The sequence below is a fragment of the Mirounga leonina genome, unplaced genomic scaffold (genome assembly GCF_011800145.1).
Source record: "Mirounga leonina isolate KUSES-001 unplaced genomic scaffold, KU_Mleo_1.0 Mir_165, whole genome shotgun sequence".
Classification (NCBI taxonomy): Eukaryota; Metazoa; Chordata; class Mammalia; order Carnivora; family Phocidae; genus Mirounga; species Mirounga leonina.
Window position 1 is genome coordinate 26401398 of NW_023270415.1, and position 24086 is coordinate 26425483.

A 24086-nucleotide genomic window follows, 5' to 3' on the forward strand; every position below is an offset into this window, starting at 1 on the left:
CTTAAAAAAAAAAAAAAAAGTTAAATTCCATGTCCTTTACTTAAGACTGTTGAGCAATTAAAAATAATAATATAAAGCTATAATTTGTTTATATGGAATAATTGCCAAGATATGTCAAATGAAAAAAGCAAGGCACAGGAACGCCTGGGTGGCTCAGTCGGTTAAGCGTCTGCCTTCAGCTCAGGTCATGATTCCAGGGTCCTGGGATCGAGCCCCGCATCGGGCTCCCTGCTCTCCAGGGAGCCTGCTTCTCCCTCTGCCTCTGTCTCTCGCTCTCTCTCTGTCTCTCATGAATAAATAAATAAAATCTTAAAAAAAAAAAAGAAAAAAGCAAGGCACAGAAGAAGATATATAATATGCTCCCATGTGTGTAAGGATATGTACATATGTACATTTAAATATACAAATGACAGAAGGAGTGCAAAGTTGAGCATTATATTCTAGCAAATCAGAGCAGTGCTGGATGATTTCCTTCTTTGTATTAAATTCCTTTGGAGTCTTCTTGGTATAATTTTTTTACAAAATGGCATATTAATTATTCTTTAGACCTATACATAGTCAATTTCTATATCGTGCTTGAACAATTTATTCCTAAGTGATTCTCCCTAATTGATGCTTGCAGATTAATTTAGTTCTCTTTTTTTAAGCAAGGGCTTTTGATTGTTATCCCTAAACTACAAGGGGATATTTGTCTATTACATTGAAGCTATCATAGAACACCCTGGGCATGCAATTTATCCTGCCTTCCAGTCAATGATGTTTAAAACAATGATTCTCAAATGCCAGATTGGTGCTTCATGATGATGTTTCCACTGCTCCATGGTGAATTAGAATAATAAATACATTGTAATGAGCTTTTTAAATAAAGCCACCTTTGTTCACTTTTTTATGTCTTCAAATATTTATCTCATACATGTGGTAGTAGATGGTAGTAATTATTTTTCTACTGGCACTAAAATGCCAGATACCTTATGCGAGGCCCCTATTTTGTTTTATTTTTCTTTTTTATTCTATAGAATACCAACTTTGAGGACCACTAATAATAGCCATAGAAGTAGCAATAAGAATAGCGAGCAATTAAAAGTTGTTTATATGCAAAAAAAGTGTTCTAGGAACTTTAGATATATTAACTCAATGCAACAACTCTCTGAGGAACTTACTACTATTGTTCAAACATTAGATTTTGGAAATTGAAAAAGAGAGAAGTTTAAAAATATGTTCAAAGTCACATAATGAATTAACCCAGGAAAGGGCATCCAGAAGTCATGCCCCGAACCACTGTATGAAAGTGAAACCAGGGTAAGATTTTAAGTCAATTTTTATGGTCTGATACTAAAATTGAGCTATTAAACCTTTAAAATTCTACTGCGTAGGCATGTAATAATGTTTTTCTACATATTTTTGTTCACATTTTTAAATCTTTCAGGTGGGACAGAATCCAAAAAGACACTAGATTTCTATCCATATCTTTAATATGCATGCCCACCCCACAATGTCATGTAGAAGTCTCTCTCTTCTAAAACTGCATGTTGATCTTTAAGATAATTCCTTCAAGAATTTTCTCTATGTACAAAAAAAAAAAAAAAAAAAAAAAAACTTCAGCTAGCCTGAAGAAAACTAGAAATGTATCCTAAGGTTATAAAATTTGCACACATAAGCTTTTAAAATAAGAATTTTGAAAGATTACCATATCATTAGCAAAGATTGAAAAAAAATAGGGACCGTATAAATGTTACATCAAAGCTGCAGAGCCGGGGTACCTGGGTGTCTTAGTCAGTTAAGCATATGCCTTTGGCTCAGGTCATGATCCCAGGGTCCTAGGATCGGGTCCTGGGATTGAGTTCCTCATTGGGCTCTGTCTGAGAAACTTACATAGGATGAGACATGAAAATGTGAAAGGATTTGAGGTGTGTGAAGAACAGAATAAGTAGGATGCAATATATAGTTAATGGTTAAAAGAAGTGAGTACGGGGCGCCTGGGAGGCTCAGTTGGTAAAACATGTGACGCTTGATCTCGAGGTTGTAAGTTTGAGGCCCACATTGGGTGTAGAGATGACTTAAAAAATAAAATCTTTAAAAATAAATAAATAAATAAAAGAGGTGAGTACAGAAAATGGGAGAAGAAATATGAAAGAAGATTGAAAATTCACAGAATTGAAGAAGCATATTAATAGTCAGATATAAGAATTACACATTGCATAAATAAAAAAGTCCACATTCAGATATATCTAGTGAAACTCATAATAAGGACAAAAAATATTAAAATTAATGAGAATAAAAAGGTTGACTCAATAAAGAAGCAACAATTATGCAGATAGCAGATTCTCAACCATAATAGCAGAAGCAATAACAGAAATGACAATTTCAAACTGCCAAGAGCAAACAAGTATCATATGAGAAATTTATGCCCAGATAAACTACCATTCAAAAGTAAAGATGTTTTTACACAAAGGGATATAATTTTCTACAGAGATCATCACTGAAAAATTACTGAAGTATATACACTAATTTAAAGGGAAAAAGTGAACACAGAAGAAGGTAGAATACATGAAGCAAGGTTTAGAAAAAAAGAAAAAGCTAAATAAACACTAAAAAGCAGTAAAAGTAACAATTGCTTAATTTAAAAATAGTTGAAACTGTACAACCATGATAACGAAGGATGAGAATGAGAATACCGGGTATTAAATTTACGATCTTGGGGCGCCTGGGTGGCTCAGTCGGTTAAGCGGCTGCCTTCGGCTCAGGTCATGATCCCAGGGTCCTGGGATCGAGCCCCGCGTCTGGCTCTCTGCTCGGTGGGGAGCCTGCTTCTCCCTCTCCCTCTGCCTGCCGCTCTGCCTACTTGTGCTCTCTCTCTATCTCTCTGTCAAAGAAATAAACAAATCTTTAAAAAAAAAAATTTACGATCTTCATGTTGCTCACTCTGATTGGTTGTTCACTGCTGTCTTTTCAGTGCAAAGGAAGTGGTAGGAACTCAATAAATATTTGTTGAATGAATTACAGAACCAATGTTTCATAGCCCAAGGTAGTTCTAGATATAATCTCTAACTATGCCCGTCAGATTCTGAGAATACCATGCAGTTTGGGGATCATCAAAGATGTGCCAACAGGCTCAGTGTTTGAGGTTAGGCAGGTTGTTACTAAAAAGTGTTCCAAAAAGTGTGGTGGTCCTTGATGTGCACATTCAGATCTGCTTTTGCGGGAATATGCTGCACTAGCAGATTCTGCGGACAACCTCCAGCTGCCACCCATCTACTCACCTGTGGCGTTAACACCTGAGCTATGTTACACATGGCCTGCTCCCAAGCTTCACTGAGCACAGCAGACGGAGGTCCTAGAGCAGGCCAGGTCTGGCCAAGACAGGGCTACTCAATTGGGTAACCTTTGCTCTGGGCCATCCCAGCAACCTGGCCAAGATTCTCTGAGTCTCACTGTAGACTGAGGCTCATTCTACCCAGTCCTCCTTTCCCTCTCTTCTCTAAGGTGTCAGACATGCATTGAGGTCTGAGGTCTTTCTCTGACTTTTCCTGCTCCCTTCCCCTTTGTTTCACAGGAATTTCCAGCAATCTCTTTCACGTGCAATTCTATCTGCCTTTTGGAGGAACCAAACCGGCATATGAAGGCAAGAGGGTGGACAAAGTCAGGTCTACCGGATCAACAAGATGGTCTCTTCATCTGAAAGAACAGTAGTCATGAATAATGATTGTGCACACTCAGGAAACAGACTTCTTCAGTAGAAAACTGTGGCAGATCTCTTACTCATACCTCATTGCCTTAACTTTAGGAGAGCTGAGATGTCCTTTCAGGAAACACAGTCTCCCTGGGCTAAGACTTGCTTATTTACTTACTCAAAATATCCTCTAAGTTGGGAAGATGGTTCAGTCTTAAGAACCTTAAGGCCTATTACCTTTCTGTTTTCCTTGGGGATCTATGGCAATGGGCTGCACCATCTAAAAACTCTCATATATTGACATCCTTCTTACGCATTAAGATTATGGACACTGATCAAATCTTCTGGCCCATTCCAAATCTTGCCAACCTCTGGTGAAATCATCGTATTTGTGAGTCATCCCTACAACATACTAGCATCCAAATCCCATACCCCTTGTCTCTGCTGTGATGTAGTCACTCAGTGCTGTCGTGACATCTGAACATACATTATCTCTGATACTTTCAATCCAAATTTCCCATTTCTGAACTCAACCTCTTATGCCTTCAGCTTGCTAACATCATCATGGCACTGCACCTGTTCTGTATTTTTAGTACCTCCAGCCATGCACCCTTCTGTATTCTTATATGCTAGTACCCTGTTGTCTTCACTTCCTACTCCATCTAGCCTGTATTCTATAGAGAGTCATTTCAATCATTCTCGCGTTTTTGGATATTTTATGTCCTTGAAACATACAATAAACAGCAAATTGAGTCACGGTAGAATAACAAAGTATTAGTAAATAAAAATAAAAAATGTGGGATTTGTTCTCTTTTGTTTTTGATCACAATGGGATAATAGCATCTTGAGGGTTTAATGGGAGGTAAGAATCACTAGCCTACATTTCATCTTCTATGGAAAACATATGAATTTTTTTCTATTTCTTACTGTCCAAAACGATATTATTTTCTTGTGTGTAAGTTCCATGTATCTTTACTGAAAAGCTATTATAGTTTATACTATGTCAAAATTTAGAGTCTAGTGAAAAGTCCCATGGACAAGGAATTCTTCAAGATGTTTCTAAGTTGTAACTTGTTTGAATATTTCCTCAGTAGTTTTTTTTAACTCAGGTTTCTTTCTACCATTTCCAGAAGATGCCAGGTTTAGTTTTAAATTTTTAACTCAATCATTAGTAGAGATAGAGTTAGTTAAAAATAAATCACTGGAAAGCTTTTTTTTTTTTTTTTTTGACGTGCCTTTTTTTCATGCACTTTGTCAAAGTACCAAAGTTGATTTGACATTTTTATAGTTGCATTTCTCTCTGGTGTATTACTGGACCCACAGGACTGGAACACTGAAAGTAAAGATATCTCTTGTACTATGCTTATATGACTAAGATAAAAATACTGTCCAAAGTAATTCAATCTCAATTTATACACTTTTGCACATTAGTTCAGAAAACATTGAAAAGCCATTGAAAATTTGTGGTCACTAAAGTGGCTCATATTCACCAACTTCTTGGAGTTTATTTCATCACATAGAGAAGCACATCACTGTTAGGGTTATTTATGAAAATTCTAGTTTGCTAAGGTCAAGGTACTCCAACAATGGAATATTTTTAAAGCATAAGTTATCCAGATTTCATGAACTATTAAAACTTGCTATTTCTGTCCTGCCTCTTCTGACTTTAATTCATAACAAGCAGAGTGGCTATTGCTCTGTCCCTTTACATCTACTGCCCCCAGTAAAATAGCTAGCCTGGGATTTAGAAACTTCAGAACTTTTAAATTTTTTTCTACAAATTATAAAGTAAATCTTATAACCTCCATTAAGATAATTTGGTAACCCTAATACATGAATGGAAGCTTTTATTTTCTTTAAAAAGAACCCATAGGTAGCAGGAAGAATTAGTCATACTCTTAAAAATATATTTTCTTAAGATTTTATTTATTTATTTGACAGAGAGAGACACAGTGAGAGAGGGAACACAAGCAGGGGGAGTGGGAGAGGGAGAAGCAGGCTTTCTGCAGAGCAGGGAGCCCGATGCGGGGCTCAATCCCAGGACCTTGGGATCATGACCTGAGCAGAAGGCAGACGCCTAACGACTGAGCCACCCAGGTGCCCCTATACTCTTAAAAATATAAGTGAAATTAACAATAGTCCTATTTGTTCTGGTTAGAAAAGTGATGTTTTTTCTGCACACCTTTCTTTAATAGAACATTATAGCTTTATTCAGTAAAGTAAAGCTAAGGCTCATAACCAAAGGCAAAACCTCCAGGTATAGAAGATCACACAACAAACACTTAAAAGACAAAGTCTTGTTCCAGGGTGTTCAGCCAAGAAACATGTGGAGTCCAGATTCTTACTTACAAATGACCTCAGATTAACTTTTGACTCCTATGCCTAAAATCACCATTTTTAAGGAGGTCAAACTATATATACTGTTACTCTCAGTCATATGATAGATAACTAAAATAATATCTAAAGGTAGATATTACCTGAAAACTTTCACTTGCAATTCAGTTTTATCATGTATACAACTAAAAGGAAAAAAATCTCCAAGTAACTGCCCAGGCAGCCTACTGGGCTGCAAATGTTTTACCGCTAAGAGAATACATAAGAACTTTTCCCGACTTCTGATACATTTTTATAACCCACACACACAGAGTGAATCCTTGCTCAGAGAATCACCAATGCAGAGTACACAAAACCTAGATGCACTTACCACACTATCCTTAACCCTGACTCCAGACCTACTCTTGTCAGTTACAAAACAAACAAATAAATAAACTGAAATTTCCTCTATTGCAATAGCCTTACAGAGTCATGTCAGAAGGTCTCAGAAACTAGTCACTAGATTAAAGAAAAAAAAAAAAATGGGGGCACCTGGGTGGCTCAGTCATTAAGCGTCTGCCTTCGGCTCGGGTCATGATCCCAGGGTCCTGGGATCGAGCCCCACATCGGGCTCCCTGCTCTGTGGGAAGCCTGCTTCTCCCTCTCCCATTCCCCCTGCTTGTGTTCCTTCTCTCGCTGTGTCTCTCTCTGTCAAAAAATAAATAAAATCTTTAAAAAAAAAAAAAAAGAAAAAAAAGAAAAAAATGGTTGATCATGTGGTATGTGGTTAATCTCATTTACAAATTTTATACTTTTTGGGGAAAATCCTCAGATTTTCCAAATCAGAAAAACAAGTTTTAAAAAAAGTCATCATGGGCATATGCATTTCTAGAATAATTGTGGTTTCTATTTGTATGAAAACCTAAACTTATTTGTCCCAAGTTAATACATTTGGTAGAGATTTTTTAAAAAATTTATAAGGAGAAAATTGTGAGAAAATTCTTACACTTTCTATTTCACAGTATAGCATATTTTCCTTTAACTGCCTTTTGGGTCATCATTTTACCATCCGAAACATCGGATAAATTATACATTCATTCCACCTTGTACATGATTAGTTTACCAAATATGTGTGTAAACAGCCAGTTAATCATACTTGCTATGAATTATCATTTATCTATTTCATAAAAAAATAAGTTCCTACACTGTACAAAATCCTAATTGGAAAGTCAGACAGAGGTTTCAGTGACCAATAATTTCAAAAGGATAACATTTGGGGCTACTGAGCAACTTTATCCCAAGAATAGCTCTTGTCTCTTGCTTCTGAGTCTGTCAACATTCCCCTGGCTATCATCAACTTTTTTAAATCTTTACCTTATCATTTGTTTGTTGTCTTTCCACTAAATGTGAACTTAGATTGGTGGGTGAATAAACTGCCATGTTTAGCAGTAAATGCAGACTTTGGTTGTGGGCTAGATGCATGCGTAGCTGGTTAGAATTAAGGAAAGACACAGGTATTAGATGAGTGAGCCTGGTAGTAATTTAGGTTAAAGGATGGTAAATAGTACTAGTATGTGGTATGTAAATATTTGTTTTGCATCCTATACTGCTCTAAATGTTCTACATATATCAAGTAATTTAAAACTCTACCAGGAGGCAGGTATTACCACCATTTGCAGATGAGGAAATTGAAAGATGAAGTTACTTGAGCAAGAACACACAGCTAATAAGCTTTCTTTTCTTTAATCTAGGGACTAGTTCCTGAGACCTCCCATCATGTATTAATGCATTTTCTTTTTTTGTTTGTTTTTTGTTTTCTGAGGGAGAAACACACTAGAGCATAATCATATTACAGAAAAGATGATGGATTTGAACCTAGGCAAGCTAACTAAAGAGTCCATGTTCTTAATTCCATGGGACTGCCTCTCAAAACCAGACACTCATGAAGGTTTCCAAAATGAAGTTTTTCAGAGATAGTTCTTGCCACATTTGTTGTGCAAAAATAAACAAAACAAAGGAACAAACAAACAAAAAAGGAGGAACAGACCCATGAATACAGAAAAGAAACTGATGGTTGCTAGAGGGATGGGGGCTCCGGAGGATGGGAGAAATAGGTGAAGGGGATTGGGAGGCACAGGCTTCCAGTTACAGAATGAGGAAGTCATGCGGATGAAAGCTACAGCATAGGGAATATAGTCAACGGTACTGTAATAGTGTTGTATGGTGACAGATGGTAGCTACAGTTATGGTGAGCAGAGCATAATGTATAGAGCTGTCCAATCACTATACTGTATACCTGAAACTAATGTAACATCGTATGTCAGCTATACTTCAATAAAAAAAAATTATAGCAAATTCGACCTTTGACACCTCTCCCTTATTTTTTTTTAAGATTTTATTTATTTATTTGAGAGAGAGAATGAGAGAGAGAGAGCACATGAGAGGGGGGAGGGTCAGAAGGAGAAGCAGACTCCCTGCGGAGCAGGGAGCCCGATGTGGGACTCGATCTCGGGACTCCAGGATCATGACCTGAGCCGAAGGCAGTTGCTTAACCAACTGAGCCACCCAGGTGCCCGACACCTCTCCCTTAAATTCTCAAATCCTAGGCACCATTTTAACCAGAAGCATGAATTCATGATAAGGAACAAGAAAACTGTTTCTTGTTTCAATTAGAAGCTATGTAACTAGAAGCCAAAGAGAATTTTTAAAAATAGTTATTTCCAGAAATTAACATAAAACAAGTTTGTTTATCACTTTTATTTATGATTTTAAAATCTTCTTAACAATGCTAAGTCAATATGGCACTTTATTTAACATTGTCAACTAAATAAAAGGAAGGTGCAACCCCTTCCTTAAGCCAGGCTGAGTGCAGTGGTCCAGGCATACGCACTAGGGACACCTGTGGAGGGTAGAGTACGGCCATCTAGAGAGGCCATGCTATGTCTCACAAGCGCAGCTACCACTCTGCTTTAAAAAGATGAGGTTATCTGGAAATCTAGGCACAGTGTTGGTTTTTGGTTTTTAAAGCTGGAAATCCAGATTTATATGTGAAATCTGATGATTTTAAAATTTTGGTTCGGGCGCCTGGGTGGCTCAGTTGGTTAAGCGACTGCCTTCCGCTCAGGTCATGATCCTGGAGTCCCTGGATCGAGTCCCGCATCGGGCTCCCTGCTCGGCAGGGAGTCTGCTTCTCCCTCTGACCCTCCCCCTTCTCATGTGCTCTCTCTCTCTATCTCATTCTCTCTCTCAAATAAATAAATAAAATCTTTAAAAAAAAATTTTTTTGTTCAAAATTTTGAAAACACCAAGAACGATAAACATAGGATGTCTATCAAACTAAAAAGGATCTCCCGTCTTTCATATTTCCAACTATGTTACATTTTTTATGGATTCACTGACTAATAAGTCTTGTTCCTTGTTTGGACTTTGAAAAACATTACAAGAAATGACTGTTACAGAAGCATAGAAACATCCAGTACATACCTTCAAATTTGACAAAACCCATTTTATCCATTTCTTATTGCTGCTGTAACAAATTACCACAAATTTAGTTTCGAACAACACATATTCATTACCTTATAGTTTTAGAGGTCAAAAGTCCAAAATCAGTATCAATGGGCTAAAATGAAGATGTTGCTAGGGCTACATTCCTTCTAGAAACTCGGTGCAAGAAGCCCTTTCTTTGTCTTTACCCACTTTTAGAGGCCACTTGCATTCATAGGCTTGTGGCCCCTTCCTCCATCTTCAAATCCATCAATGTAGCATCTTCAGATCTCTCACTGATTCTAACCTTCTGTGTCCCTCTTCCATTATTTAAAGATCCTTAAGATTAACAGTGGAGCCACTTGGATAATGCAGTAATCTCTCATCTCAAGATACTTACCTTAATCATATCTGTAGTCTCTTTTGCTAGGTAAGGAACATATTCACAGGTTTTAATGATTAAAACATGGGGAACCTGGGTGGCTCAGTCAATTAAGCATCTGACTCTTGATTTCTGCACAGGTCATGAGATGGAGCCCCAAGTTGGACTCCGAGCAGGGTGTGGAGCCTGCTTAAGATTTTCTCCCTCTCCCTCTGCTCCTCCTGCCTCCTCTCTCTCTCCACTTCAAAAAAAAAAAAAGGACATCTTTGGAGAGCCATCATTCTACCTAACATATTCATCATGTATTAATGCATTTTCTTTTTTTGTTTGTTTGTTTTTTGTTTTCCGAGGGAGAAACACACCAGAGCATAATCATATTACAGAAAAGATGATGGCTTTAACTGAGAAGAAAGAAAAAGAAAAAAAAAATGTGTCTTAACTGAAGAGCACTGAAGATAACCCCTAGTAACTTCTTGTATCTCGTGATGGTAAGCTTTTCATTGATTTTATGTATTTTTATTTATTTTTATTTTATATATAAAATATATACTACATATGTAGAGAGAGAGAGAGAGGTTGAGAGGGAGAGAGTCATTCAGCTATTCATAATAGGAAAAGTTCAAAGAAATAAGAAAATAATAGATGTAACTCGGGCTTTAAGGTCTTTACTATCTGCTATAGACTGAATGTTTGTATCCCTCCCAAAATTCATATGTTAAAATCCATTCCTCAATGTGACGGTATTTGGAGGCAGTGCCTTTGGGAAGTGATTTAGTAATAAAAGCGGAACCTTAATGAATGGAATTAGTGCCCTTATAAAAAAGTCCCCAGAGAATTACTTTGCCCCTTCTACCACGTGAGGACTCAGAGCCAAGATGGCCATCTATGAACCAAGAACCAGGCTCTCACCAGACAGAATCTGCTGGAGGCTTGATCTTGGACTTTCCAACCTCTGGAATTGTGAGAAATTTTATATGTGTTGTTTATAAGCCACCTCATCTATGCTATTTTGTTGTAACAGCCCAAGTGGAATGAGAGGCAATCCAAGGCAGAGGAAGGATAAACTGGGTATTTCCAGAGCTGGAACAATTAATAGAGATAAGCCAGATATTGCCTATTGTTCTTACTGACCTCTCCCCCCCCCCCCCCCCCCGCCCAGTCATTGTTTCAAGGATGACACTGCAGGGATGACACTTCATTGGAAACTGCAGTGGATGCTGTAGGGCATGAACTAGATGTCTCCTTTGAGGACCAAAGTATTCATGTCCCCAGATGCTGGGGACATTGCCTGTCTGTGACATAATGGTTAGTCCCTCCTCAGGAATTATCCTTGGCCAAGGAGAGATGCCTTACTTATTTCATCTGGAGAAGGGGGAAAACCTGTGGAGGGGGAGAAATCCATAACTAATGACTGGATGATGTAGTAGACAAAGTGATGGTTCCCTTTCCCCATTTGGGACATCTCTGAAGCACCATCTCAAGTCCAGAGCTCTTTATGAGATCTAATATGGCCTTTCTTACAAATGCGTCACAATTCAACTCCCCCCTCTGGAAGTTCATGCTTCCATAACTCCCTCCCAAGACTTATTCCTCAAATCACTTGTCAATAAACATGCTGCATGCATTTCTCAGAGTCTATTTCTCAAGGAATCTGAACTATGACAGAGATGTTCCTTGATAGAAAAACAAATAAGTAATTAAGATATTCAGTTTTTCCTGTTTGTTCACATGCATTTGGATTTGAAGGAGTTGAGAAAGGTTGGATAAACAACTGAATTAAAGAATTGATTTCAAGGCTTGGAAACTGTTAGAGAGGCCCAGTTCAGAATTCTTTAATCACTGACCCAACCTCTGTACCAACATACACACATACATACACACACACACACACACACACCTGTCAGAAGTCACACCAGTTAAAAATCTGAAAGAATAAATTAGGTCAAAGATATTCAAAGAAATGATTTTCTTTCTGACTTGGCTTTCAATTTTGGTTGCAACTATTAATATCAAGCAATTGACAATTTAAGAAGAAATCGAGCTGAAACAAATATTTGAAGGCAGGGAATCATTCATTTTGTGAAATGACAAGTTAAACATTTAACTCAGTGGATGGGAATGTTATGAATTATCATTCAATTTGGTTATATTGTTGTTACTAACTTATCAATATTGTTCTTCTATGTTCCACTTCTTAATTACTTTACACCTGGTACATTTACAGGGCAAAAGCTTATTGGTGGGTGGGCAAGACTGTTTTCCTAAAATTAATTTTGACCATCTTGCTTTCAGAAAGTATGCATATTATTTAGAAATCTGCAAACCTTTAGATTTTTTCTATCCTCCTCTTCCCATCTTTTCATGGAATTTCATTAAGAATTACTATGTATAGTATAAATATATAATAGTATAAAAAGTAAAATTATACTTAATAATAAAGAGGAAGCCCTAAGAGATGCGAAGAAGATGACCTTATTATGGGAGTCTAAATCAGCTTTTGAAAATTGCCCACCATACAATCAACTGGATTGCTGCCTGGTTGATGCAGCAGATCAAGTAAGATAAACTTAAATAATCAGTCTCATATTTTGATGATTTAATAATGAATATGACCAAATATACCACACTGTAAATGATTGCTCAGAATTTAATAATTTTGTTGTTTGGGAGTTAAAAAAAAAAAAAAAAAAACCTGACCATGTATTTTTTTTTTAAGATTTATTTATTTTTTGTGAGAGAGAGAGAAAGAGAAAGTACATAAGCAAGGGAGAGGGGGGAAAAGAGGGAGAGGGAAACTCCAAGCTAACTCCACGATGAGTGTGGAGCCTGATACGGGGCCAATCCCAGGAACCCCTGAATGTGGAGCCTAATATGGGGCCAATCCCAGGACCATGAAATCATGACTGAGCTGAAATCAAGAGTCAGATGCTCAACCGACTGAGCCACCCAGGCGCCCCCTGACAATGTCTTTTTTTTTTTTTTTTTTTTTTTTTTTTAGCAGGCTCCCCGCAGAGCAGGGAGCCCGATGCGGGACTCAATCCCAGGACCCTGGGATCATGACCTGAGCCGAAGGCAGTCGCTTAACCAACTGAGCCACCCAGGCGCCCCTGACAATGTCTTAATTGAAATTTACTAGACAAAGTCTAAGTGACAAAATATCAACATTTGTACTGATATTGTTGTACTGATATACCTACAACCATTTACTAAGTATTTATTATCTGCCAGATACTTTAATAAGCAACAAGAGACACAAAGTCTCAGAAGATACTATTCTTAGCTTATAAGGAATAATACTATAAAAATTTACAGTATAATACATGTATGTTGCAACATAAAGATATCAGGAAAGGGACTCCAGGAATGGAGTAGGATGAGTGGGAATTTGCCAGATGAGTGGGAGGGCAGGAATTTCACCCTAAAAATGGTTCAGAAGGGCAGTTTCGGAAGTCCATCCAGAGCAAAGAGAGCAAGGGAAAAGATCAGAAATATATTTTGGAGTAAACACATGAAAGGTTAGACATACCTTGCTAAGAACCTTGTGTTTTCTCTTGCAGACAACAAAGTGGCCCATAGTAGCTTAAATGAGTTAAGGGTATTCAGTGACTCCTGAGCCTAGGGGAAAAAAAAAAACAAAATATGTAGACAAAACCCTATAGGGGCTACAGAGCAAGGACTTTTCATAATAAAGAAAAAAGAGAAATTTATTTATTACTTTTCATAATAAAAGAAAGAGAGAGAGACAGAATCAATCAATCCCTGGACCATGTAGGTATTCCATAAAAATTGTGGAATACATAGATATACTTTGGCAGATAATATCAATCCATCATGTGTACCATGTGTAAAATATAGATCAGATGCATAATATTAAAGCCTGATATTTATATAGATCTTTATAGTTTACAATCTGTGTTCATACTTATAATCTCACTTATTTATTAGAGTTTCTATAAAGGAAGGCACTCTCTCCAGGTACACATGGAAGTCAGAGAATTCACTTGGAGTCACCTAACAACTAAATGACAGAGCTGAATTCTCAACTCAGTTCCTCATCCCAAATTCCAGGTTCTTTCTATCAAAGCAACAATATATACACAAAGAGAATACATTCAGGAAAATTTTAAATGTGCATAAATTCAAATTTAAATATGTAAGCCAGTGCCAGGTACTCAGAGCACCGAAATGTGAGCAAAGGAAGGAGCAAGAAGGGACCTGAGTACTTTAATAAATGGAGCAAACAATTCAGAGTTCTGTACATCGGTCACTACAATTTGCTCTCTTTGTGGAAATAAAATTGAATTTTCTATGTCTTTACTTCTCCCCATCCTCACTTTCTTTTTTCTTTTTTTTATATGACAGAGAGAGACACAGCGAGAGAGGGAACACAAGCAGGGGGAGTGGAGGAGGGAGAAGCAGGCTTCCCGCCAAGCAGGGAGCCCGACACGGGGCTCGATCCCAGGACCCTCGGATCATGACCTAAGCCGAAGGCAGACGCTTAACCATCTGAGCCACCCAGGCGCCCCCCATCCTCACTTTCTGGCACCAACTCTATTTAGTCCACATTGATGAAACATTATTCTATGAACCCTGCCTCACAAACAGAACTTGAAGCTTCTACACACACACAAGGAGAAAGAGAGAACTCAAAATTCTCAAATTAACTTGACCAACTCTTTCATTTTTGTAATAAGAAAAACAAAATCCAGGCTAATGGCTTGACAGATGTGGCACCCTCACTGGTGGCCCAACTGAGTCTAACCCCTAAGCCTGCTAACCTTCCACCCATGGAGGTTTCCACAGCCTGTAGCCAAAAATCATAGGACATATTCTGCCAAGAAGGAAATTGAAAGAAGGACGGATTCACAGCAGTGCCCATCTGGGACTGGGGAAGGAGAGGGAGGCAGTCTACTGCCGTGCTTCCCAGACTTTTAGATTTCATGGAGCAGTGAAATTTCAAATAAATACATAAGTTCCACTGCTGGGTTGCCAACATTTTAATTTTGCCAAGAAAAGACATTTAAAAACAAACAAAGGCAAAACAAGTATAAACTGCTTTCACCACCATTTCACACAAGAGCAGACACTGCCACACCAAAGTTTAAGACGCTTTCTTTTTTAATGAAATAAAGTCAGCTCTATGAAAAATTCACCTTTTTGTGGCTTTTCTTCATTTAGCTGAGGACGAATGCGTACTTCTTCATGGATCAGCCCCAGGCTGATGGCCAATATCTAAGGACTACCAAAACGTGGGAATAAGCCCTCTAAGCTGAGGGTCAAAGGACTGGTCTTTTTTTTTTTTTTAAGATTTTATTTATTTATTTGACAGAGAGATAGCACAAGTAGGCAGAGAGACAGGCAGAGGGAGAGGGAGAAGCAGGCTCCCTGCCGAGCAGGGAGCCCAATGCGGGACTCGATCCCAGGACCCTGGGATCATGACCTGAGCCGAAGGCAGCCGCTTAACCGACTGAGCCACCCAGGCGCCCCCAAAGGACTGGTCTTAATCTGCCTCTCAAAGACCGTGTGGCATGGCCCGAGTCATTCCACCACTCTGGAGCCCAGACTTTGCATTTTCAGAAAATGATGAGGAGCTCTGCAATGCTAGTCTTCAAAGAACACTTAGACACCTGAATCAGACCAACTCTACAGATGCTTTTGAGAACCTTGGTCCTCTTTCTCAGGTCTCGTTCACTCAAGCATTGGGAGAAAATGCCAGCAGGTGAGGACTGTTTGTTCGCCTAAAGCTGTTCCACCTGGCATTGGACATTCCACATATATCCGTTAGTAGCTTTTAAATCGACTTTCATGAGAAACAAAATGGCCAGGATTGTTCGTTTTATCAACCATCCTACTTTTGCAGTAACTGATTGTTCCTCATGCCACTATTTCTACTATCTTGGTAGAGGAAAAGAAAGAGAAGGAAGAAGAAGGTGTAGGGAGCAGGCAAGAGGGGTAGTGAAAGGAGGGGGAAGGATGAGTCTGACAGCATGAACCTTACCTAAAAGCAAGCTACAACAGGCACACTGTTCTTCAGGAAATGTCCCCAGCCTCAAATACAGTCGCTGCTGGTCCACTCAACCTTCTGTGTGTCCATAGATAAGAAAAAGAGAGCAGGAAGGGAACTTTACAAGCTATCAACAGAGGAATACTATTCACCCTTACAGTCCTGGCGTCTACTTGGGAGACTGGAAACCTGCACCTTCAGTTCAACCTTTAAGGAAGTCTTGAAGAGTTAAGTTAGACTCTTTGGATCAAATACCGTTTAAAAGTTGAGAGAAGAAAGCACAGGAAACCTAGAAACAACAAGGTAGAAGCAGATTTAACTAAGAATTTCCTTCCCTCGGTCTGTTTTAGTCACACCCATAATATAATTATAACCTAGCATTTGAATTTCATTACACAGTGTTGAGAAACACTGGATTTTATAGTGAAGCTGAACCAAAGACAGAGCTTTATTGCCAGTAGTTTTTTTACTTGTATCGTGAGGACTGAATTTCAGAGCAGGCAAACACAAATCTTGGCTAAATAAGACAGAATGAAGATGTTTACAGTCATGCCAAACATAGACATGTTTGCACAAAAAAATGGTACAAATAACCAAATGTTACAAATTTGCTTAGGCAAATAGTAAGCTCTCAATAAATGTTAGGTGTTACTATCATCCTCATCTTTGCAAAAAAAAAAAAAAAGATTCAATATTTTTTTTGGCTTCCATGCCTATAAAATAAAATCTCCAGAAGGGTTAGTATGTCTTCAAGCTACTTTTTTTACAGAAAACCCACAGCATTCAGTGGAGCCATATACACCTCCTTTGGTGTTATATCACTTCCTTTTTTTCCTGTCCTAAACTCCAGAGGTGTTAAAAAAGAGGGTAAGGCCCCTCCTTAGGGTGGATTTTGTGGTACCAACCACAGGAATTTCTCATGACTTTGGTGCATTGGTAATTGCTATCATGAAAATTCCTGATTTTTCAAAAATAAATGATGCATAAAAGGCACATAAAAGTTCAGTTAATAAGTCCCAAAGCGTTCAAGAACATATCTTCGCTCAGCCAATGGAACTAGTTTTTTATTCAGTGGAGACCTCTTAAATGCATTGCCTCAGTGCACAGTAAATCTATTATTTTAGCAGGTTTATTCCTTTATCTGGTAGTCAATTAAGTGGCCTTTCATGAAATGCAGCAATGACATACATTTGTGGAGGGAGGTATATTCTTATAACTTGTCTGATTATCTTTGGGCTTTAGCATGTATTATTTATGAGTATTATTTCTTGAGCGGGTTTATGCCTTCAAATAATCATGAACACATTTTAAGTATAAATATGAGTCTACAGCAACTGGAAACCACCATGATTTTAACAAGGTTCATTATTGCACAAATATCTCATTTAATTTTGAAGGAATTGTATTTTGAGAATGAAATTTATTTTGTCATTTTCCCTCTTCACTTTCCAAATTGTAATACCTATGCTACAAAGAAAAGCAATCATCACTGTTGCATGCGTTCAACTAAATATCTCTAGCTATAGAAATGCCATCACCTTGTTTCATACATCTCGGGTGAACTAAGAGAAAAGCTTTATAAATGCAACAGCGTCGATGGTAATTCCTCAACCTAAGAGGAACGTCACAGAATAAATGTCAGAAAATGTGTTGATATACTTGTGGGAGACCAAATGTAATCAGATTTTTAATGTTCTGGATATTAGAGTTTGGTTGCCTCTCATTTTTGTTAAACTTTCAATTTGACTGATAACTCACTTTCTCCCTTTTCCAAAAATAAAGAAAAAATAAAAGTAAGTTATTATTTTATCTTCAGAGATCAAATCTTTAATTCAATTTTGCACACAAACCAAACAATTAAAAGACTAGATGGGTCAAAAATTGACATTTTCCTCTTGTCTACTCTGGTCTTTAAGCTACCACTTTCAGCAACCACCTTTTGTTGAATTGAACAGTTTTTAAGTCACCATTATCTCAGAAATAATCAAGGTAGCAATGTGGCTGGACAATACTATAACTCAACACTGCTATCATCTTTAAATGTAGGCACCAAGCCCAATCTATAGATGAATTAGCTGCTCTGAAATTAAGGAATATTATGAGTCAGTAATGGTATGACATTCTTTTTTATGACTACAGCTTGGGTTATAATGTGACAAGAAAAAAAATGTAATGTTTCCAAAATGACAGTTTTTTTAGATTTGTGTTGCCTGAGGTAGTTCAGCTGAACAATAAACCATAATTTGATTGATGGAAAATTGAAGTGGTTCATCTAATCTGCCAGTCTAGCCTAGCACAGCTTTGGTTTTGCATGTATGATGATGTATCAGAGTTTTAGAGATAATTTTGTTTGTATTAGACAAGAGATTTTTTTTTCCTCCCACATAAAAAAAGAAGAAACTCATTATGTAGGACTGATCAAAATATGCCATGGATTAGCATGGAATCATATTTGTTGGGGGTATAAATTTGTATAATAGTCCAAATGTAGATAACTCAATGACATAAAGAAAGCCTCAGAACACAGATATTTGTCGGGAGTACATTGGCCATGTACTAGCTGTAGAATTATTGGGTCTGAGGTAGAGTGACATCTGCACTTGAGAAAAGTAGACTATAGTTATTTCACATGGATTTTAAGCAAATCCTGACTTGATCAAAAGAAGTCTTAAAAGCATCAATTATATTGAGACTCCTAAACCCTAGAGAGAAAAATGCATTTGACAAAATAATAAAAGAGTAACAAACAAAGCTAAACACCTTAACCATATGCAAATTCAAATAACACACTGGTAATCAAAGAACATGAGGCTATTTATAATGAACTGCTGAATATTGATGATTTCTCAGATTTAACCATGACAAATTGAAATTAAGATTCCTGAATTAATTTCTGAGTATAATTTTAAACAGGATGGTTTTAGTTCATTTGTTATTAGCAGACATTCAAAACAGCTTTTGTATATTTGTATAGAATTCAAAAATAATAACAGAAAGTATCCCACTATTTTTTGCCTTTAAATTAATACAGAAAATTAAACATAATAAATTAGTTTCAAAAAATTTCTAAAATTTTACTTAAAATATCCAGATTGAATTTCAGTGTACTGCAGTTAGGAGATATTACATCTCCTATATATTACATCTGTAAGCAAAGAAGTATTTTAAAAGGGAAATTATAGGATTGGAATGAGAAATTTCATATATTGTTTTCTCCTCTATTTGGGAATTAGTAATGATAATCAGAAGGGAAATCGTAAAAAAAAATGGGGGGGTTTTGATATTTCTAGCCTATATGATTTATTCAAAGTTAAATAACAATAGAAGCATTTTTAATTAAATAAAACACTTTAAATGTTTAAGCAGTCAGCCAGTTTAATGTGAGATAACTGCCCATGTAACTTGGATGGAAGTGCAAACTATCATTACCTTTCTGTAGAGCAATTTGAAAACATAGATATCATTTCTTGAGTGTTTACAATGTTCCAGGCAATGTGCTATCCATGTATCCCTGTATTATCTAAGTAAAAATTTTATCAATTTCTATCAAGAACCATAAAAATGTTCATAGTTTCAGACTCATTCATTCCAATTTTAAGAACATACTTTAAAGAACTGAAAATAGCATGATGTGTGTATATGAGTATATATATATATATATATATATATGTGTGTATCAACACTACTTACATGGGCAAATTAAAGATAACCATTGTATTCAGAAACTATTTAATTGTGTTATATCCTTTTGACCACATATTATGGTTATGCAGCCATTGAAAATTATTTTATGTACAATATTTTATTGCATGCAAATTGCTTACTGTATGTTAGGTTAGAAAAGCAGGAAACAAAATTGTATTCATTGCATATATTAAAGGAAAACTGCAAAATTAGAATAGCAAAAAAGCTAAAGAAATAGTTTGTGGAAATACATACTTTTCCTTTTCTTCTTTAAATTGTTCTCTATTCCCAAATATTTTTCAGTCAACATGTTCTATTTTCATAATTAGAAAAGTCATGACCTCCACTACTTTGATGTTATCCCTACCTGCCTATGGTGTCATATGTCTTTCACGAGACAGTGAAAGTGGTTTAAACTTTGGGGTCAGACAGACCTGGCGTGGAATATCAGCTCCATTTCTTACCAGCTGTGGCCCTAAGCCTGAACCTGAGCCTCAGTTTCCTCATCTGTAAAATACATTAATAATAAATTTACATAAAAGATTCAGAGAGGAGAGAATGATCATCATTACCCTTAAAGAGGACCAGGGTCCTAGGAAAGGTTGTTTTTTTTTTTGTTTTTTTTTTTTTAATGATTTTTTAAAAGAGTTGCCAGAGAGAGAGAGAGAGAACACAAGCAGGGGGAGCAGCAGGCAGAGGGAGAAGGAGAAGCAGGCTCCCCACTGAACAAGAAGCCTGATACAGACTCCATCCCAAAACTCTGGGATCATGACCTGAGCAGAAGGCAGACACTTAACCAACTGAGCCACCCAGGCGTCCCTAAGAAAGGTTTCAACAAGACGATACTGTTTAAGCAGTCCCGGAGGCCGAGCTGACTGTGCATATATATGACACCAGAAGAAAAGAGTGTTCCAAGCAGAGGGTACATAGTGAAAACTGATAGAGGCAGAGGATAGAAGTAGTCTGTAACTGGCTGCCAGTCTTTTAGTATTGCAGAATAACACATGCAAAAGGGATACACAATTAAAAGAATATAATGTTCCATGTCAAGACATTAAGGAAGTTTCCTTAAATGGATTTAGACATCAATTTTCAATTACTTTAGTTTCTAAGTAAATTTGCTTGTGTTGTTCTGGAAACTTTGTTTTGATTTTCCCTCTTCTGGAAATCATAACACATAATTCAATCATGGAAATTCAGAGATAGAAAAGACATCGTACTACCACCAAGACCACCAACAACAGATAAGAGAAACAAGACCTAGAGATCTAGGATTTGCCACAATGCTTGACACTTCCATAACTATTTGCTATATGAAGATTTTTGGTTTTGGCATGTGTTGTTTGTTTGTTTTGTTTTGGTTTGGTTTTGTTTTCTCCTATAATGACCCCACTAGTTTACCTTTTCTTAGAATTCCAATTAATAATCTAATATGCCCCTTTAGAAAGTTCAGTATTTATTGTGATTAATCAATCAGTTTTTGCTTTTATAACTGGCAAATTATCCTACAATTCATGAGAATTTATGATTTCCTGTTCTAGCTATTTATTTTGCACAAAGTTACATTGCATCGTTATTAAATTTATCATAGTTACTTAATGACATTTTATATTTATTTATATTTTCTTTGCATTACTCCAACAATTTATCCTACCAAGACTGCATTTACTTTAGTTCTCCTACTTAGATTTGGAAATTGAAGACCTTCCTAGGATGGCCAACTTGGTTCAGGTATAAAATTTTGAAATAATGTTTTCATGGTAGAAGAACAATATCTCATGCATGTAATTGAGACAATATTGCAATGTTTCTACATTTTGAGATCCATGTGTTTTAATTTATATGATGATTATTGATTTTATGGTCTAAGATTTTCATAGTTTAAGTCAAGGGTGGGCAAACCACAACCTGCCGCCCAAATCCAGCCCATTGCCTCTTTTGTAAATAAAGTTTTATTGGGACACTTCCCATTCTTTATTTTATCTCTTACCTTCTTTCTCACTACAGTGACAGGCTTGAGTAGTTGTGACAGAGACCATGAGGTCCACAAAGCTGAAAATATCTATAAACTGGCTTTTTACAGGAAAAGTGTGCCAACCTTTGATCTAAGTAATTCATACTGTTTCATTATATCTTAATAGGTAAAAATAATGTCTTTGAATAATTTTTGGAAGCATTAATTTCAACCTCAGGAAACTGTTTCACCACCAAAACACTAAGTAATCAGTAAAAACATTACCTTTTATGGAGTCAGAGTTGTTGCAATTGAAAACTGAAAGCAACTTATATAATGAATTAAAAATAAATGTTTGGCCAAACCAAAAGTTAAAACAAAAATTTTTAGTAGCAGAAAACCACCTACAAAAAACCAGCTCATAAAGAAACTCAGTTAAAATATATAGAGAGATATAAAATATATATATAGAGAGAGAGAGAGACAGAGAGAGCTGCTTTAGTGGACGTGAGAAGAAGCTTCAAGACCCTACCTGCCCCACCTTCCTCTCATCCCCAGGGACAAGTTTTGACCCATGACAATGGAACTCATGGTTCTAGAAACTGTGACATGACATTTGCTGGCACAGAAATGCCATTACAGGAATTTAGCATCAATTTGGTCCTAGGAATATTTGTCACTAGACAACCAGAAATATGTTATTAATTTGATTGTCATTCGCTACAGTGCCTCTACCCTTATTTCCTCCACTTGGCCACTCTTTTCCTACCTGTATACCTCCAGTCTGCTTTAATATACATAATTTACAACTAAGGGATGTGCTCAAACTCCCTTTTGTAACACGTTCTAACTACTGTTAGAATTCAGCCAAGAGTCAGCCAAAACCTTTACGTCTCTGCTATGTGTCTCAGCCGTTCTAGAAGTAAACAGCATAAGAATCTGTCACTTTCCACTATGAACATCCGTAACACCAATAATTTATTGACCAAGAGTTAAACACTAACTTTTCAAATTAAGTTTAAAAGTATTCTAAGATTGTATACCAGTAACACATCTATTCTTAGTTATAGTTAACAAATCTGTATCATTCCCTTCTACTAACCATATTTTTAAACTAAAACCTTATTGTAATTTCCCAGAACATTCCAGACTGGCATAATGGCCTTTAAAAAAAAATTGTTTTCCTTAATTTCCTTCAGTGTCTATACCCTGAGGACACAAAACTGGGTGCTGTGAGTAGGCGAAGTCATGCTGCAGCAGACCTGGGAGGTGTAAGGCATATCTTCTTGGAACTTTAAATGTATTTTAAAAATATTTTAGAAAAACAACAAAAAACAAAGTAGCACCCTTTTACATGTATAACAATACTGGAAAGTAGAATTAGACATTCATCTTACTTTTTTAAGAATACCCAAGATAAAGACAGGCTTCATGGACTGTGCCTTTAAACCTCTCACCTTCTCACCAACTTCTTCCCCTCCCCCCACTAAGAATGTCCCCTTTGCCTCAGGATGCACTTCAATGCAAAAGCTTGCAAAGAACATCTGTATTAAAGACATTTTAGGTCTGGTGGTCCTGGTCAAGTTATTTAGTTTTTTTACTCTTCAGCTGCCTCATTTCTTAAATGAGAAGATAGTATGACTCACAAAATAAGTCAATCACTAAACCGTTATTAAAAGGCCTGTTAAAAAACAAACAAACAAACAAACAAAAAAAACCCTACCATCTTGGGAACTCACTTGTGTTCTACAAAGAAATAGAAATTAGAAGGAGGATTTAGAGAAAGCACTTTGGAACCCAATAAGCTGAGAATCTCAAAACACTGAATGAAAGGGGAAAAAAGATCACAAATAACATATTGCCAATTTCTCTATCAGGCTGACGTTGTGTACTCATATCTTTCTATCAAAAGCCACTGCTAGATATATACACATGCGAAGATTTAATTTCTAAAAGGCATATGCTTGTTCATTGGCATCATATAAAAATCAGTTGTTCATACTTTTGTATACTTTAAAATGCATGTAAAGTCTACCTATCGCATGAGGAAATCAATGGACTGTGTTAGCTTGATCTCGGCGCAGATACTCAGATAAAGAATCACAACAGTGGTTTTAATCTTTTAAGTACAGGGACTGACTTCACATCTGGAAGTTTTACAGGGCAGGTATTGAAAGTTGCTGAGTTAAAGAAGGCCTCTTATTATTCAGCACAAAATAAGACTGACACAATAACATTTGGATAAGCCATTTTTTGTTCATTTTAGAAAACGTATGCTCCAAAGCAATTTAGGCTTTCTGTGTTTGTTGATATTACCTTTTAATGTGACAACCATGACACCATTTTCTAAAACAGATGGATTAATGTCATTTTTTTTTTTTTTTTTAGAAATTACTTCACCTAGACAGGTGTTTCCTGTGTATGTTTCACATGAAATTAAACATAGTTCCAGATGTTCTGTTTGTAGCAAAGCCAGTTAATTTTATTAGAACATTTAATCACAGATCGACAGTGTAATAGAAGGGCAGCGAACGTGAAGCAGAGACTTAACAGAACGTCCTAATGAATTGTGAATTAGTTTATATAGGGGAATCTA